The sequence below is a fragment of the Mirounga angustirostris genome, unplaced genomic scaffold (assembly GCF_029215605.1).
Source record: "Mirounga angustirostris isolate CCGP_5_RB_7025 unplaced genomic scaffold, mMirAng1.0.hap1 SCAF_6, whole genome shotgun sequence".
NCBI classification, from domain to species: domain Eukaryota; kingdom Metazoa; phylum Chordata; class Mammalia; order Carnivora; family Phocidae; genus Mirounga; species Mirounga angustirostris.
The window spans coordinates 132154685-132171868 of NW_026991714.1; the positions used below are offsets into that span (position 1 = coordinate 132154685).

Here is a 17184-nt window from a genome sequence, read left to right on the forward strand (position 1 = left end):
CCTGTGGCTTAAGTTTGAAAGTGTCTTGAAAGCTTGCTCCTTCCAGAACAGGAAAAATCTCTTATCATGTAGCAATCCACTGGCCTGGATGTATGGCTGCAGCACCTTAACCCAATCAAGTAGAAAAGCCTGACAGTTAAGCCTTTTTGTTCTTTTAATTTTTTAATTGTCCTTTCACAATAAGAAAATCCATGTACCAGAAATCCAGAGAGACCCCACTCCAGTCCCACTACACCCACAGAGACTCTCAGCATGAGCCAGCGCCAGATGCTACTGCAAACAATAGTCAGTATACATGAACATGCTGGACCGCTGCTATGGGAAGGACATGCAGTCAGAGTAGAATAGGGCCTTGACAACATTCCCGGCCTTCTATAATTCAGGCAAACTGGATGCTGAAACATAATTAAGGTTCAGCCTCATTTCTGTTCCCTTACAGAATCAAGCTACGAGAGACATAGAAGCAAGAATAGAAAGGATGATTGGTACCCTGAGGTGGCATGAATATAATGAATTAATTTCCCCACAGCATTCTTATGACTAAACATGCCATGCTGAACGTGGTGAGCCTGTGAACAAATGCCAGTCATTCTACAGCCACCCCAGCTCTTTCATTATGTTTAAAATAGAGTAACTCCCATGTGCACAAAAACATATGTATAAGATTGTTTATTGCTTTATTGGTTTTAGTAGGGGCTCACAAGCAACCTAAATGCATATCAGGAGGAGACAGGATAAATAAACAATGGTACATAAACAAAATACTCTGCAGTATTAACAATCATAGAGTACAAGTGCAATATCCTGTTACTGGGAGAAAAAAGGAAGGCATAGAATGGTCTGCAAAATGTGGAAGTACTTTTGTATTTTTAGCATATACCTGTGTGTGATATATATCTATGTGTGTGTGTGTGTGTGTGTATATACAAGTTTATATATATATATATATAAACTTACCTATGTATGCATAGTGTTATCTCTTGGCAGCTACAAAAGAAACTGACAAGCTGTAATCTCTGAGAGAGAGAAAATTTTCACTGTATAACCTTTTGTACCCGCTTGTATTAAGAAAAATAACCCAACCTATTTAGACACCAACAGGCATATCCCCTCTCAAAACAAAGAGGAAGAGGAGACAGGAGGGCCATACATCACACTTTCATTTTAGAATGTCTAATGTCAGCTATCATTACTAGTAATCCATCTTACAGCTTACATAGTAGGAGTCCTCAGCCTGGAGTGCAGGCCAACAGAGGATTCATGAAAACTAAGTGAAAAAAATTGAGTGTATCTGCTTATATCTGTTTTTCTTCCTGAGAGGGTTCGTAGCTTTCATCACATTTCTCTAAAGAATCTAAGCGATTCTTAAAAAATGTTAAGAAATACTGCTCACCTTGGGCAGACCTTAAAGAAGGCTTTTGTCAATTTTTGTCAACTTTTGCCAATTCTTTAGATTACATATAATATTATTTGATAAAATAGCCATGTAGCATCTTTCCTTGGCAGTGTGATAAATATTCTTTTTTTTTTTTAGTGAATACCATTTTTTTTGCAATTTGATCCCATAGTTCTGTGATATGAATTTTAACAATGATACCTTACTATGTGCTTTTTAAATGATAAACCGCAGACCTCCATGGTACCTGCCAGCTGGCTAGAGATTCCTTGAGGCCATGGAACAAACAGAATTCACCTTTGGGCAGCATCCATTCTACTCAGGAATTGTAAAATTGTGTTTCATAGTAGAACAAAGTTAGGTTGGTTATGTAGTATTTAAACTTATTTTTAAGATAACACTTGAGATTAAAAACATTTTATGTACTAGGGAGGGGTACAATTCTTGGCTATAGACTCAATACTGCTAGCATTTGTGTTCCTCTGCAATATTTGATGAAAGCATTTGAAAAGGCCCACCTTACATTTATTAACATCCTACAGTTTACAGGGCATTTCTACTCCTTTATTCTGTCTTTCCTTTCATCATTCAACCCTTAAGTAGATGCCAGGCACAAACATACAAAGTTTTTGCCTTCTTGAAGTTAATATTCTAATCTAGACACATCATTTCTTTGGAGCAACCATACAAAGTATATTAAATCTTTAAATAACTGTCCTCACATAAACAGTGATTGAAAATAATCAAAAGACAAAACCTGATCAATTTTTCCTGGTTTGTAACCTAATAAGGCCTGAGACATGCTATTTTCTTTACTTACTGGAATTTACAATTTCCTAATTTGTGTTCTTTTGGTTGTCCATTCCTCTAACTTCATAAATCAAATGATATTAGGAGGAGAGGAAGATTTCCAGTCCAACATATAAGAAGTCACTGCTCCATCCTAACAACAAGAGCTTAACAAACTGAAGAATCAACAACTCGTCATCGATCCACCAGAGAAGTGAGGTCACAGGGCAAACCAATCCCCCCAAACCTGAGGAGACACAGGTGCACACAGAGAATTAAACATAACCACAGTGGAAATCCATGGGCAGAAATACTTCTGGGAGAAGTGCTAAGATAGGAAAACCTGACTATAATTGACAACTTGCTGGACGCTCAATGTGGACAGTTCTGAGAGCTAAAAATTCCAGGGGGACCCAGTCACATGGGGAGCCCCACAGTTCTGTGAGTTTTACTTCCAGGAGATTTACCAGGTCCCAAAAGCAAAATCTGACAAAAATCCCCTTAAACTTCTGGCAAGGGGGTTAAAAAAAAAAAAAGGAACCATTTCATAATAGGCCAGAGCATTCTGTTCTAACCAGGCCTGCCCTCAAACAAAAAAGACACCCCACCCCCACCCCGCACTGTGCGTGGGTGCGCGCGCGCACGTGCACACACACACACACACACACACTGCATTACTAAATACTAACCCATTATCATTTACATTGGCAGCCAAAAAATGAAATACTTAGGTATAAATTTTAAAAAGTATGCATAAGATCTATATGAGGAAAACTGTAAAACTCTGATGAATGAAATCAAAGAACTAAATAAATGGGGAGATAGCCCATGTTCATGACTAAAAAAACAATATTGTCAAGATGTCAGTCCTTCCCAGCTTGATTTAGATTCAATGCAATCCCAATCAAAATCCCCTCAAGTTACTCTCTGTATATTTAAAAATTGATTCTAAAGTTACATAGAGAGGCAAAAGATCCAGAATAAATAACTCAGTATAGAAGGAGAACAAAGTCAAAGGACTGACACTATCCAACTTCAAGACTTAATATAAAACTCCAGAAATTAAGAGGGTGTGGTATTAGTGAAAGAAGAGGCAAATAGATCAACAGCATAGAGATCACAGAAATAGACCTACATAAATATAGTCAACAGATCTTACAAACAGATCACAGAAATAGACCTACATAAATATAGTCAAACAGTATATATACAGTTAGAGCAAAGGTAATCATTTCACCAAATGGTGCTGGAACAACTAGACATCTGTATTCAAAAAGGAAAGGAAAGGGAAAGAAAGAGAGAGAGAGAGACGGAGGAGAGGGGAGGGAGAGAGGTAGGAAGGAAGAGAACCTAGACACAGATCTTACACCCTCCATAAAAACTAATTCAAAATAGATCACAGACCTAAATATAAAACACAAGACTATAAAACTCCTAGAAGATGACATGGAGAAAACCTATATAACCCCATGTATGGCGATGACTTTTTAGATCTACCACCAAAGTGGTAGATCATGAAAGAAAACTTGATAAGCTGCTCTTGATTGAAATTAAAAATTTCTGCTCTGCAGAAGACAATGTTAAGAGAATGAGAAGACAAGCCATAAATTGGGAGAAAATATTTGCAAAGATACATCTGATACATCTGATAAGGGACTGTTATCCAAAACATACAAAGAATTCTTAAAAATAATAAGAAAACAAACTACCCAATTTAAAACACACACAATAGATATCTCACCAAAGAAGATGTACAGATGGAAAATAAGCATACGAAAAGATGTTCAACATCATATGTCATCAGGGAATTGCAAATTAAAACAACAGTGAGATACCACCACACACCTATTAGAATGGACAAAATCCAAAAGACTGACAAATTCAAATACTGGCAAGGATGTGGAGCAATAGGAACTCTCATTTATTGCTGGTAGAAATACAAAATAGTATAGCCCTTTGGAAGACAGTTTGGCTGTTTCTTACAAACCAAACATAGTCTTACATTAAGACCCAACAATTACTGCTTGGTATTAACCCAAATGAACTGAAAGCATGTTCACACAAAAACCTGAACATGGATGTTTATAGCAATTTTATTCATGTCTGCCCAAACTGGGAAGCAACCAAGTTTTCCTTCAGTAGGTAAATGCATAAAGAAATGGTGGTATCCAGACAATGGAATATTATTCAGTGCTAAAAATAAATGAGTTATCAAGTGATGAAAAGACATAGAGGGACCTCAAATGAATATTTATTAAGTGGAAGAAGCCAATCTGAAAAGGCTACATACTGTATGATTACAAGTAAATGGCATTCTGGAAAAGGCAAAACTATGGAGACGGTAAAAATATCAGTAGTTGCCAGGGGTTTGAAGAACGGAGGGATAAATGGGCAGAGCAAAAAGGATTTTTAAGGCAGTGAAACTATCTGTATCATATTACCAGAGTAGATGCATGTCATTATACATTTGTCCAAACCCACAGAATGAATAACATCAAGAGTGAACTCTAATTTAAACTATGGAGTTTGGGTGATAATCATCAATGTAGCTTCACTGATTATAAAAAATATACCATTCTGATGTGGGATGTTGACAATGGGGGAGGTTGTACTTGTATGAGAAAAGGGGGTATAGGACAACTCTATACTTTCCACTCAGTTTTTCTGTGAACCTAAAAAAGTTTATTAATTTTAAGAGAAGAAATATGGAAACTGCTCTCAAGAAAGAGTCCAACCAATTTTTACATGGGTATGTCTGATTTTAATTGACATGGATGGAAAAATTAGCCCTTTCAATCAAAGAATTTCTAGTGGAACAAAAACATTTGGTTAATCATATAAAACTCAGTAGAAAGTACATCCATTGGTACAAAGTTTTTACTGCTTGCTATAAACACAGAGAATCTAGTTAATTATATGCAAATAAGCCTCACTAACAAACACCTAAATAACTCAGCCTTGTCTTCATTAAGCAGATGATATAGTACATTTCTCAGGAAATTAGACAAGGAATATTAATCAAAGATGCTTGTAAGTCCTAATGAGTTTATTGATTGTTGACCTTGATGCTACCTACAGCCAGTGGCAGAAACCTAAATGACAAGAGTTATTTGAGTAAGCAAATAACTTACTCAAACATAGTCTTACATTAAGAAATCTGATCTTCAAAAATTTAGAATACAATTTGTTTTTCATATTTGTGATATCATGCCCAACGCTTTTTGTGCAAACTTTCTTTGTGGAGAGAAAACCTATATTTAATGTTGTCCTTATTGTCTGCTTTACACCAAAAATCATGAGCAATATTTATTTTGCAGCAATCTGGAGAGCATTTGTGGCTAGGAGAGCTGGAAGTTACTCTGTGGGCTAAGGGCAGAGAAAAAGGGCAGGCAGCAAATAAAAGGCAAAGGACTGAGAAGCAAAACTGAACTTCATTGCTGGCAGTTGACCTTGAAACTGATTTCTCCCTTAATCCTGTATTCTCAGAATTCAATAGCTGCTTTTCACTTCCCCTCGGCTAGAGTGGATGGAGGGTATATCCTGTCACTAATTAGGCTTAATGTTAGCTAAGTGCTTCCAACACCGACAGCAACTCCTGCAACATGGCTGCCTTTCTGCACAGTAGTTGCTTGGTTACTTTTCTGTAATAAAACACTCTGTTCTCTACCAGCTGATGATTTGATCGAAAGTTTTAAAGGGTAATTTAGCCCTTGTTATTTTCCATTGTAAACTTCTCCAATTGGGCTTTTATCCCATTCCTTGATACTATTGATTTATTTTCAATTAAGATTCCCCATGTTCGAGCACCACAATTAGCTGCTGTCACTATTGATCCCTAACCCCAGGGATTTGAACATGGCTTCAAAGTGGACCACTGACAGTTTAGCACCAGTCCATTAAAGCTGAATGGAAAAAAAGAAAAAGAAAAAGAAGAAAAAAAAAAGCTGAATGAAAAGTGAAGGCAGCAAGAATCTTCTAGCAAAGAACTTCCTTATAATAGTGTTCAAAGCAGCAACTATGAGTAAAGTGTTTATAATGTAGTAGACACTATCCTATGAACTTTATATATGTTAACTGTTTTAATTCACACTACAACCCAATAAGGAGGTACTCGTATAATCCTCATTTTGCCAGTAAGGAAACTATAACGTAAAGAGATTAACTGCCCGATTCACAGATATAATAAGTGAGAGCGCCAGGATCCAAACCAAAGTAATCTGGCCTTAGAATTTCTATCCTTTACCAGTACAATCTACAGCTCTTATAGTTGATACTGAATGAGTGACATTATAATTAATAATGGCTGCCTGTTCTGATAAAATAAGCTTCTTTCATAGGTATCCCTCCTGGCACTACAATTTTATGGTCCTTTACTTGTTCCAAGCTTTGAAAATGAACTGACTGATAGTGATCATATATCTAATAAATGGGAGAATCAGAACCAGAACTCAGATTCTCTCTGTACTTTACTCAATGTTCTTTCCATTACATCACTCTTACTGGGCCTGTAGAGGTCAAACCATTGCGATATTTGACTATTTTTGATCTCCATGATAGTACTTTCTTATGATTAAATCTGATGTGTGAAGATGACAGTAACTCTTTTCTCCCTGTAAAGAGACAGAATTTTCTGTCAATAGAATGAGGAATGACTAATCTGGGATAAACATTCCTTTGGTTGAGGAGTTAACATCTGGGGTAAAGCAAAACTCCTCATCCTCAAACTTCTTACAGAACATACCACATGCAGTTTGTGAACGCCAGAACCTTTGCGTCTGAATCTGCTCATGCAGTTCAAACCTGGAGCACACCCGTCCAGAGGCAACAATAGTTATTTGAGGTCTTATCTTTCTGAATTATTGTTTTTTTAAATAGTACACTCTCTATGGGACTGATTGGTCACCAGGTAGTTCCAAGGAGTTTGTTCTTATAATTGTCAACTCATACGAGGAAGCTATGCGATGTGGATCTCTGGGCCACAGCACAGGCAGTGCTTACACGTGGTTGTAGGACAGAGCTTCAGGTAGGCAGCTCTCCCCTCTTCCATAACTCACAACCAGTTCTCCCCCCTGATTTCTCTTAGTGTCATCTTTTCCCACCACCCCCCACCACATAATACTTCCCAGATTCTTTCTATTTTATTCATGTGGTTTTCTGGCACCCTTCAGAGCTTCTCACCTGCACTGTGGCTATTGCTTTCAAATGCTCCTATGTAGCTCCTTTTGCAATCCATCCATCACTTACTGTCACTATAGTAAGTATCCTGACACATGCTCTGTTCCTATTATTTTTATATTCAGAAGACAGTCAGCGATTCTCCACTGATTCCCACCCAATGAAAATGAAATTCAGGGTCATCTATTCTCCAGGCAAAACGTAATTCCCATTTTCATTCCCCCTAATTGCCTACATGGGCCAGATTTCTCACTGTTGCCCAGGTGTGCCTGGACTGTCTCACCTCTAAGTTTTTGTTTAAGCTCCCACCCTAACCTATTGACATTATGCTTACTTTGTGAGACTTCTGTCAAGTGCTGTGTACTAAAGCATAAAGGAAGCCATCCACCTGACCTCTTACTTGGGAATGATGATCCCCTACTCTGAAATCCATGCATGCTACCCCTTTCTTAACAGAAGTTCCCACACTTTTTATAGCCTCCACATGTCTGAATTTTCTTGACAGGAGTGACTGTGTCATAATCTTGGAATTCCCACATGTATAGGGAATTGCACTTAGTTAGCAACAATAAACAGCACAAGAATGAGTGTGTGGATATATGTTCACCTCAATAAATTTTTCAAGTCTCCTTTAAGAACTCCTATGCTATGGGCCTTTCTTTCTGAATTTCCCAAAGATCTCATACTAAATACAATGACACGTGAGATTCAGCTGTGTTCACTGCGCTGCCAAGAGAAACCAGAGTAATGGAATATTCACATTAGAGATTGGGTCCCAAGCACTGAATACCTGTTTTTAGTTTATACTCTAATAACAGTTTGGCCATCATTTATTTTACATAGTATCTACTTGTTCTCTGAAAAATCAGACTATTTTGCTCCTTTTTGCCTGTGTGCATGCCATCACTGCTTCCCAGGATGCCTGTCCTCTACCTGACCCTCTGAGTCCATTTCAAGACACAGCTCTCTACAAACTCTTCCCTGAAATCCACTGTGGGAAGAACTGCCTTCTATGTCCATTATTGTTTTACTTTTTTTTAAAGATTTTATCCATTTATTTATTTGAGAGAGACAGAGCCCAAGTGGGAGGAGGGGCAGATGAAGAGGGGGGGAGAGAGTCCCAAGCAGACTCCATGCTGAGTGCGAAGCCCAACGTGGGGCTCAATCCCACAACCCTGAGATCATTACCCCAGGCCAAAATCAAGAGTCGGATGCTTAACCTACTGAGCCACCCAGGCACGCCATTTATTATTGTTTTACTTTTATTTATTCTTCCCTGTTGCTCACATCACACAGTATTATAATGGAATTGTTTTAACGTCTTTTTTTTTTTTTTTCCATCACACTGTGATTGTTTTGAGAATAAAGGACAGGTCAGATCCATGTCTCTGTCTCTAGCACCAAACCCAAATATGTTTGTCATAAATACACATAATGCTGAACCATTTAGTTAGCACTGAAACGAGGACTTAAATTTAAGGTAGAGGATGAATAAAAGACTGACCAGTCTTGTCCTCAGAGCAAGTCCCTGAGCCAAGAAAGAGGAAGGCTTTCACTTGAAGAGGCATTACGTTTTTACTTGGATTAAACACAGCTGGAATTTTCCATAACCAAACATGACAGGAAACCCATGGGATCTGTCCAAAATATTGAAAGATTCAAAAGAACATGGCTAAACAAAATGCTAGGAGTAAAATTGCTTCAAGTTTGTACTTAACTTCATATCTTTTCATATATTGATTATATTAGGACACTGATCAAACATCCAAACATTTACACACAATTTCTAAGAAATATTAACATGTTTAGTTTATTAAATAACACAACATAGGCCAAATGACACACATAAGAACAATTGTGAGCATCTTTCTCACAGGAAAAATGCAGAATACCTTCCTGTCTTTTCTAATTCCTACTTTAACTTGTGAAGGAGGGCAACACATAATTGCTCCTTGAAAGTCTATGCTATGAATAATAATTTATTAAAAATCACTTGGCAGAAGTGTTACAGGGTAGATTTTATAAGAGCTATTTTTAAAACCCTGGCTGATTTTTTGGTGTGTGTGTGCTTTTCAGCTCTGCATAAAAGGCTTACAATAACTCCACAAACCTTGTCTTCTGTCTACAATATAAGTGGTTGCTATTGAGAAGGTCAAAGTTATAGTGGCATTTGAGACTGTTTTGTAGAAAAACTTCTTTCAGAGATATGGGCATATTTTGCTTTTATTCACCTGGTTTTTTTTGTGTGTGTGTGCTCCTTACTCATATCCATAAAAAAATATGTGTATCTTTCAAATTCAGGCTATTGGTAACTGCGGGTCTGAAAGAGAAAGAGATGACTATATGCTGGTTCCTAAAAAGCATGAATAACAAACTACCTGAATATTCTCTTTACTAGGTCATCACCCATCAACATGGTACATAGAGCCAAGGGATTATAAGTTTAAATTAACCAATTATGGCCTCTTAATAATAAGTCTCAAGCCCTATGTTTATTATTTTTTAAACTAAATGCTTAGAAGTTTAATAAAGAAAGCTAGAATTCTTTGCTTCTTAAACTTGGCTAGAATTTTTCTGAATTTCACAAATTAAACACAGGGTACATTAAGGGGTCAAATACCTTGAGAACAAAAATCAGGACTGTTGCTTCTGTTCTGGTGAATACGGTGCAGAGTAGTGGTGAGGATGACAGGCCCCAGGGTCAGATTCAATCTGATTTCAAGTCCTAGGCATTGGACTTAATTAGTTGAGACACTGGGCAGAATGCCCAAATTTTCTAAGCCTGTGTAAAATGAGGATAATAACAGTATCTAACTCAAGGCAGCCATATGGCTCAAATGATGTAACCTTTGTAAAGGGCTTAGCATAGTGCCTGCTGCAAAAGAAAAGAATCAACAGATGCTAACAACTGTTCTGTTATCTGACACTAGGTAAGAGTGCACACATCAAGCCAGAAATAATGACATTCTCATCACTCTTAAAAAATTTCAGGGTAACAAAAGAACTTCTATCATATTTCATCATCTGTCCCCATGGGTCAATTTGCCCAACTCCACCTCCATATCCTTCTCAGTTTACATGACAGCCAGCACTCAAGATGCTGAAGTCATGTTTATGTGTGTGATTTACTCCTCAATATGTTGATGGATCATGCCAGATGCATAGTTAGAATAACAAAGTATTACAATTTTAGCATATGTTCTGCACAGTGTTAAAACTTTCATATAGTTATACTTAGCCTTAAAAACAACATTTTGAAACAAAACTATTAATCCCATTTTACAGATGAGGAAGGTTAATGTGTAAAGATGCTTAGGTGTTTGCCTCAGGTCACAGAGCAAATATGTAGACTTCTAATACAATTTTAGGTTCTGAAGGCATTGAACTTATCACTGTCTCAGTTTTTACAATCTTCAGCTTCTTTGGAAATGTTACCCAAACTTATTGGAAGAATTCCTCATTTAATCTGTCAATCAGTCTACAAAATCAACAAGCATTTAAGAGCCACATACTCTGAAGGCAGAATGTTAAAGATTTAAAAACAATCAAGGTGGTATGTCTATCCTCAAGAAACTCTTATTCTTTACATTCATGATTCAACATGCATGCCATTTTTAAAAATTAAATGAGAAAAGAATACATATTCTCTGTATTGTAACAAGGGGTTATAACATTGGGATTATTATTAATGATTTCCCACCCTTTGCAACACCTCCTCTAAATTCTGTACAAAAGTTATTTCATGCAGTTCTCTACCTAACCTATTTTTATTGAGTAGACACTATTATCATCTCCTTTTATAATTAAAAAAAATCATAAGGGCTTAAATATGTTAAGAAACTTGCCCAAGATCCTACAACTAATGGGTTGCAAAGTCAAGATTTCAGGGTGACAGATGGATTTTTAATTACAGACTTATATTGCATTTAACTAAAGTCCTAATAGAACTCACATGCTTTAGGATCCAGATCATGATGTATTTTTATTTGTATCTCCACATCTCCAAGTATAGTGCGTTATATGTTACAAATGTTCAACCAGTATTTGTTGGAAGAATAATGAGTAACTATGATGTGATCTCTGATGACCCCAGGGTAAATTCTGAGAAGGCTATAGAAATATAAACCACCTGTGTCACTGAAAAATAATTTAACTGGAAACAAATCAAGGGATTCAATGGGCAATGAATGATAACGTAGTGTGATAGCACTTTTCACAAATCCTCAAGCCAACTATTAGTTGTTAAATTTATAAATTTATAAATTATAGTGATACAATGCCCATAATTATCAATCATCAATCCATACCTTTCCTTCCTGGAATCAAACTCTACCTCCTCCATCTACCTAGAAACAATGGTAGCTACAAGATGTCTTTTACCCCAAGAAGCATGCTATTGCTGCATTTTACATTTGTCCTAGAAAAAGAGACACCATTCCTCAGAAAAAATTAGCACAATCCATCCCGGCATAGGATTACATGGCTATTCCGAGCATCGGCTGGCACAACCCAATCCAGTTGAGAAGAGTAAAACCACTCGCAGCACAGAATGGCACAGCCCACCTCAGTCACAGGACTGCACATCCCCTTCTAACTCATCCAGGAAGAATATTGGCAATACTAATTTCACAGTATCCTTGATTCCCCATAGAGAGTATTACTCCTCCCAAAATTAAATCAAGTGCCCATTCAGCTGAAAGACATGCCCTGTGAAATTTGGACTTTTGAACTCTAAAATCATGAACTAATCTAAAATCTAATTATGATAGGATTCCATCATATGATACATTTAAATTCTACCTCAATCAACGTGAAGTTAAATAGCACTAGCTAAACTTGGACCCCTCTCCTGTGATGATGTAGGGAAGTCAGCCTGAAATTCTAAGCAAATCTCCCTTTTGATTCCATCTAAAAATTCCAAAAAATGGCCATGTTGGTGGCAGCAGGCTGCATACAAAAGAGGGAACAAGAGAAATTATCTCTCTAGGAGCTCCAGTACAAAAGCCATCCAACCCTTCTGCACTGTAACCCCAGTTAAAGGGAGTGAGCTATGCTCATATATCCACTTGGTATTTGCATTGTCCTTGTTAAGAGTTTTGAAAAATGAAAGCTTAAATAACTACATGAAACAACATATGTGTGTGTGTGTGTGTGTGTGTGTGTGAATGCCCATCAATTTGGGGTAATACAGAAACTTGAGTCTGACACTGGGTTGGTAGAACTGTCATTGTTAGTAAAAGGCTAACATATGAAAAAAATTCTACCGTTTGGTATTCTGCTATGTTGATGATTCAGGGAAGTAGACAAAAACCTAAAGAGAGAATTTCTGTACCTGTATTGTGATACAGTGAATGCTAGAGGTAGCAAAGCAGAAGATTGGCTGTCAGCACACCTGTAATCTAAAGAAATGTGAAAAAAAAATCCACCTGTTAGTAGGAGTCCTAATGCATGTAGGAAGGGAAATACTGCAGGTAGTTCTTACTGATGAGGGACTGACTCCTCCCTGCTGGGTATGCAGGTAGTTCTTACACATGGCTCCAGGGTTTAAATGGTGAAGCTTTCATATATATGTGTGTGTGTGTGTGTGTGTGTGTGTGTGTGTGTCTTTTGTATATAGAGAGGAGTGGAGGGATCAGGGGATGTCTCATCTGAAGACAGAGATCACTCCTGTGTGTATTCAACCTGGAAGACACAGCCTAAGATACCTAGTCTCCTTTCTGCTTGGGAACATCGAATGGGTCCCAATATGGGGAAACTCCTCCACTGGGTGTGAAATAAGATGCTGAATCCCCTCATGGAAATATTTGACAGGCTGAGAGGGAGTCTAAGAAGATGTCCGATGTAACAGCCATTTGGTAGCAAACAGTGTGTTGGAAGGCAAGGCATGTGGCCTGAGCTTCACTGTCACAAAAGTCTTTCTCAGATTTAGGCTTTTGGTCTTATCTTCCTAAGGTACTGTAAATTGATTTAAAAAGTGTCAACTTTTTAAATAGAAAACTGGTTCAATGGAAAAATTAAAGCACAAATGTATTAAATGTAAAATTCTAAACTACCTCAATTTGCATAACATTTTCTCATCTTATAATGTAACAAAATCAAAAAATGGAAAGCCTACACCTCGGTTTATCTTGACCGTGAGATGCTGACTATAGGATTTGCACATATCCTTTGCAAACCTGTATCAGTTCTGTTTGTACTTTCTGTTAATGCTTTTCTCGACTGTGAATAAAATTCTTTTCTGATGCCAATAACTCAGCTCTTCTGAACACGACTGGCTAAAAGATTCCTATTCATTCTTTTTTTTTTTTTTTAAAGATTTTATTTATTTATTTGAGACAGAGAGAATGAGAGAGAGCACATGAGAGGGGAGAGGGTCAGAGGGAGAAGCAGGCTCCCTGCCGAGCAGAGAGCCCAATGCGGGACTCGATCCAGGGACTCCAGGATCATGACCTGAGCCGAAGGCAGTCACTTGACCAACTGAGCCACCCAGGCGCCCAAGATTCCTATTCATTCTTAAGCTAGTGAGGCAGGCACAGTGCTGGTAAGAGGGAGAACCAAAGAACCAGTATGTATCAGCTCCAGTATCAAAGGCGGGGATACACCTAACAGAGCCTTGGCCAACTCAAATTTAGGTGAGTCTGCATATCCATTTTCATGAGGAAGACTGCGAGTGTTCAGCATACTTCATCCTCTGAGGGCCCTGCCGGAGCAAGATTACATCCAACCGTTCCATTTGGCAGAGACAGGACTGTATCTAAGCCGCCCCTGTTTCTAAGTGACCACAGGGAGCTCCAAGCCAGGGTTACAAACTGTTCTATGTCTCTCTGGCTGCCTTGCAACTAGCTTACATAAAAATCTCCTCACTCAACTCACAGGCAAGCAGAGAAAGCAGCAAAATTTTCTGTTTTCCTTCTTTTGGACTGTCACAGAACCAAGACACTGGTAAAAGACCAAATCTGCATAATATCACACATATTATTTGGTACTTCCAAAGAAAGTCTGTAACAAGTGTTTGTTTTAGAGGGTTGCTAAAAGGTCCATGCTCAATGAAATCTTGAGGAGAGGGGCTGCATCTGTCAAGAGATTCCGCCTGGCTTTGGGGAGGCATTTGTCACAGACACCACCACTGGAAACACAGCTTACATGCTGATCCTCTGACAAGCTGAGCGAGGAGAAGCTCCCTATCATTACGCCTACCCCACAGAGGAGATTCCCGGCATAAAGCACCAGGGCTCCTAGCGCTTCAGGATAAAGCAGATCAGATGCTAATGCTTCTTGTCCGTGTACAATGTCTCAGAACATGTTCCCATGGAAGGGAAGCAGCTTTTAGCTTGGAGAAATCCAGCTTTATCTGCTCGGCTGCAGAGTGTCGTTAAATGAATACCCTTGTGGAGGATACAAAGGAGGGAGGTGGGGAGAAGGGGTAGGTAGAGATGCAAACTGATGAATGAAAAGTGAGCTTTCAGACTCAGTACACTGCACCTGCCTGTGGTCAAGTGAGGTATGAAATATAGGGAGCCCAGGCAGCTGCCCACTGAGATAAGTCCCTGAAGAGGGAAGACACTTCTTACCCACAAGCCATCACTGACAGTTAAAAGACCCTCAAATAAATAGCTGATCCTTGGACAATACGGGCTTGAAAAGTACAGGTCCACTTATATGTGGTTTTTATTCAATTAATACAATGCAGTACTGTAAATACATTTTCTCTTATGATTTTCTTAATAATATTTTCTTCTCTCTAGCTTACTGTATTATGAGAATACAGTATATAATACATATAACATACAAATATATGTTAATTGACTGTTTATCCGTTACTCTTCCAGTCAGCACTAGGCTATCAGTAGTTAAGTTTTGGGGGGAGTCAAAAGCTATATTATATGTGGATTTTTGACTATGTGGGGGGTCAGCGCCCCAGCCCTGCCATGTTGTCCAAGGGTCAAGTGTATTTGAAGGGATCTAAACTAAAGTCTTTAGTGTTTATTGAAGGATTGCATTGCAGAGATTCCTTAATTCAGCTGCTTTTAAAATCAGTATGAAATGCATGCTTCCTAGATGAATATCTCCACCAGAGTACCCTGGACTTTAATTCAGCTATACAAATCATAGTCTCTGGGGTAGAGCCCAGAAGGAAGCCCCCGACCCAGGCACCTGGGCCTGGGGGAATATCAGACATTCTAATAGAGATCCACTGCTGTAGAACTTCCAGTGGGGATTTATCACTAAAAAACTAACTGGATTTTTTCTTGTCTGAACATTGCCATTCATGCCTTGCATTTTTCCTAGTTCTTTATCATCTGGTATCATTTCCATAATTTCTGCATCTTTAAATTGCTTGTTTAGATAGGAGTATTTTCTTTTTTCCTGATATGTTTTCCAACCTGTGTTTCCTAGTGCATCACTGAATCCAAAGCTACCCTATGAGTTTCAGGTCTATCCTCTCAGTGCCCAGGCCACAATCCATAGGGGCTCTTAATAAGATTATCTTCAGAGCCTGCCTGACTTGGCACTGTTATTCCTTTCAGCCTTAAAAGAGGTTTCAGTATTAAAGAGTACCCCTACTCCCATTAAAAAGACATTCTCGTTAGCGGTGAGCAATTCGGCAATATTTATGAAACAAGATTTTTGGATTTTTAAAAAATTTTATTTTATTATGTTATGTTAATCACTATACATTACATCATTAGTTTTTGATGTAGTGTTCCATGATCCATTGTTTGCGTATAACACCCAGTGCTCCATTCAATACATGCCCTCTTTAATTTTAACTGTATTTACTTACCCAGTAAATAGATAATTAGTGATATACACTAAGATGATAGTATTCAATCTATAATGGTAAAACCTTGAAAGCAACTTCAATGGCTGTTAAGTACATTTTTATGCTCCAGATGAAAGAATGTTATTAATATTCAAATGTCTTTGCCATGTAATATGAAGGGCAATTTTTTAAAACAATGTTAAATCTGATCATTTAGTTTGGGCTCTATAGCTTTTGTCCTCAAAGCTACCTGTGTCATTAAAAAATGAGTGAGAGAGAGAGAGAGAGAGAGAGAGAGAAAGAAAGAAAGAAAGAAAGAAAGAAAGAAAGAAAGAAAGAAAGAAAGAAAGAAAGAAGGAAGGAAAGAAAATTAAAATTTAGAATGTGCTATAGGGAGGAAGAAAAGAGAGCAGGAAATAAAAATAAATAAAATTACTAAAAGAATATTAAAAATATTCTACCAAAACAGGTAGAATATGATTCCAAAGAGTCCATTAAACAGGCTGTCACCCAGCCCCGACCAGCAAGCCCCAGAATGTTCTCACCTACACGTAATTCATCAAGGACTCAGTGAAATCACTGGTCTAGCTGCTGGTTATGAAAGAGCTCTAAACTGTGAGCATTGCCAAAGGCAGTAGAATTTTGGAAAAGAAATCTCTGTGCCCCCCCTTCCCCCACAAAAGTTAAGAAAATAATGCAGTTTTTGGTGCTTGCCACATAAAAGCAGGCTTCCCCCCTGACCAAACACTCTAGTGTAAACATGGCTGCAGGAGACAAATTGGATAAATAGCTGTAGAAAATTCAACTATGAGAATGAATCTTAGACCACAAACTGAGAGGTGCAAAAAATAGAACATTCTTTAATTTTCTGTATTGCACTAAATTTCTATTTCAACCCCTCCTCTGCCATGGTATAGGGATACCAGATCTATTTCAATTTATCTGCCCTTCACAGCTTTTTCTCCCTACACTGACTCTGAATACCAAGTCATGAGGCCTCATCATGCTGTTAGTTCAACTTGTCATTGTTAAGTCATCCTTCGTGCCCATCCACAAACCC

General features: G+C 38.0%; 1 long non-coding RNA gene across 4 annotated transcripts in view; it reads right to left on the reverse strand.

The window, feature by feature from the left end:
* The window catches only part of LOC123846840 (uncharacterized), a 233032-nt gene that overhangs the window by 185379 nt on the left and 30469 nt on the right, over window positions 1-17184 (reverse strand). For 2 of the 4 annotated variants that reach the window (XR_008506395.2, XR_010412564.1), the window contains exon 1: window positions 9981-10193. The exons of the other annotated variants lie outside the window; for them this stretch is intronic. This is a non-coding gene — a long non-coding RNA (uncharacterized LOC123846840). Of the gene's footprint in view, window positions 1-9980; window positions 10194-17184 lie in introns of those variants that run through there. 4 annotated transcript variants of the gene reach the window in all.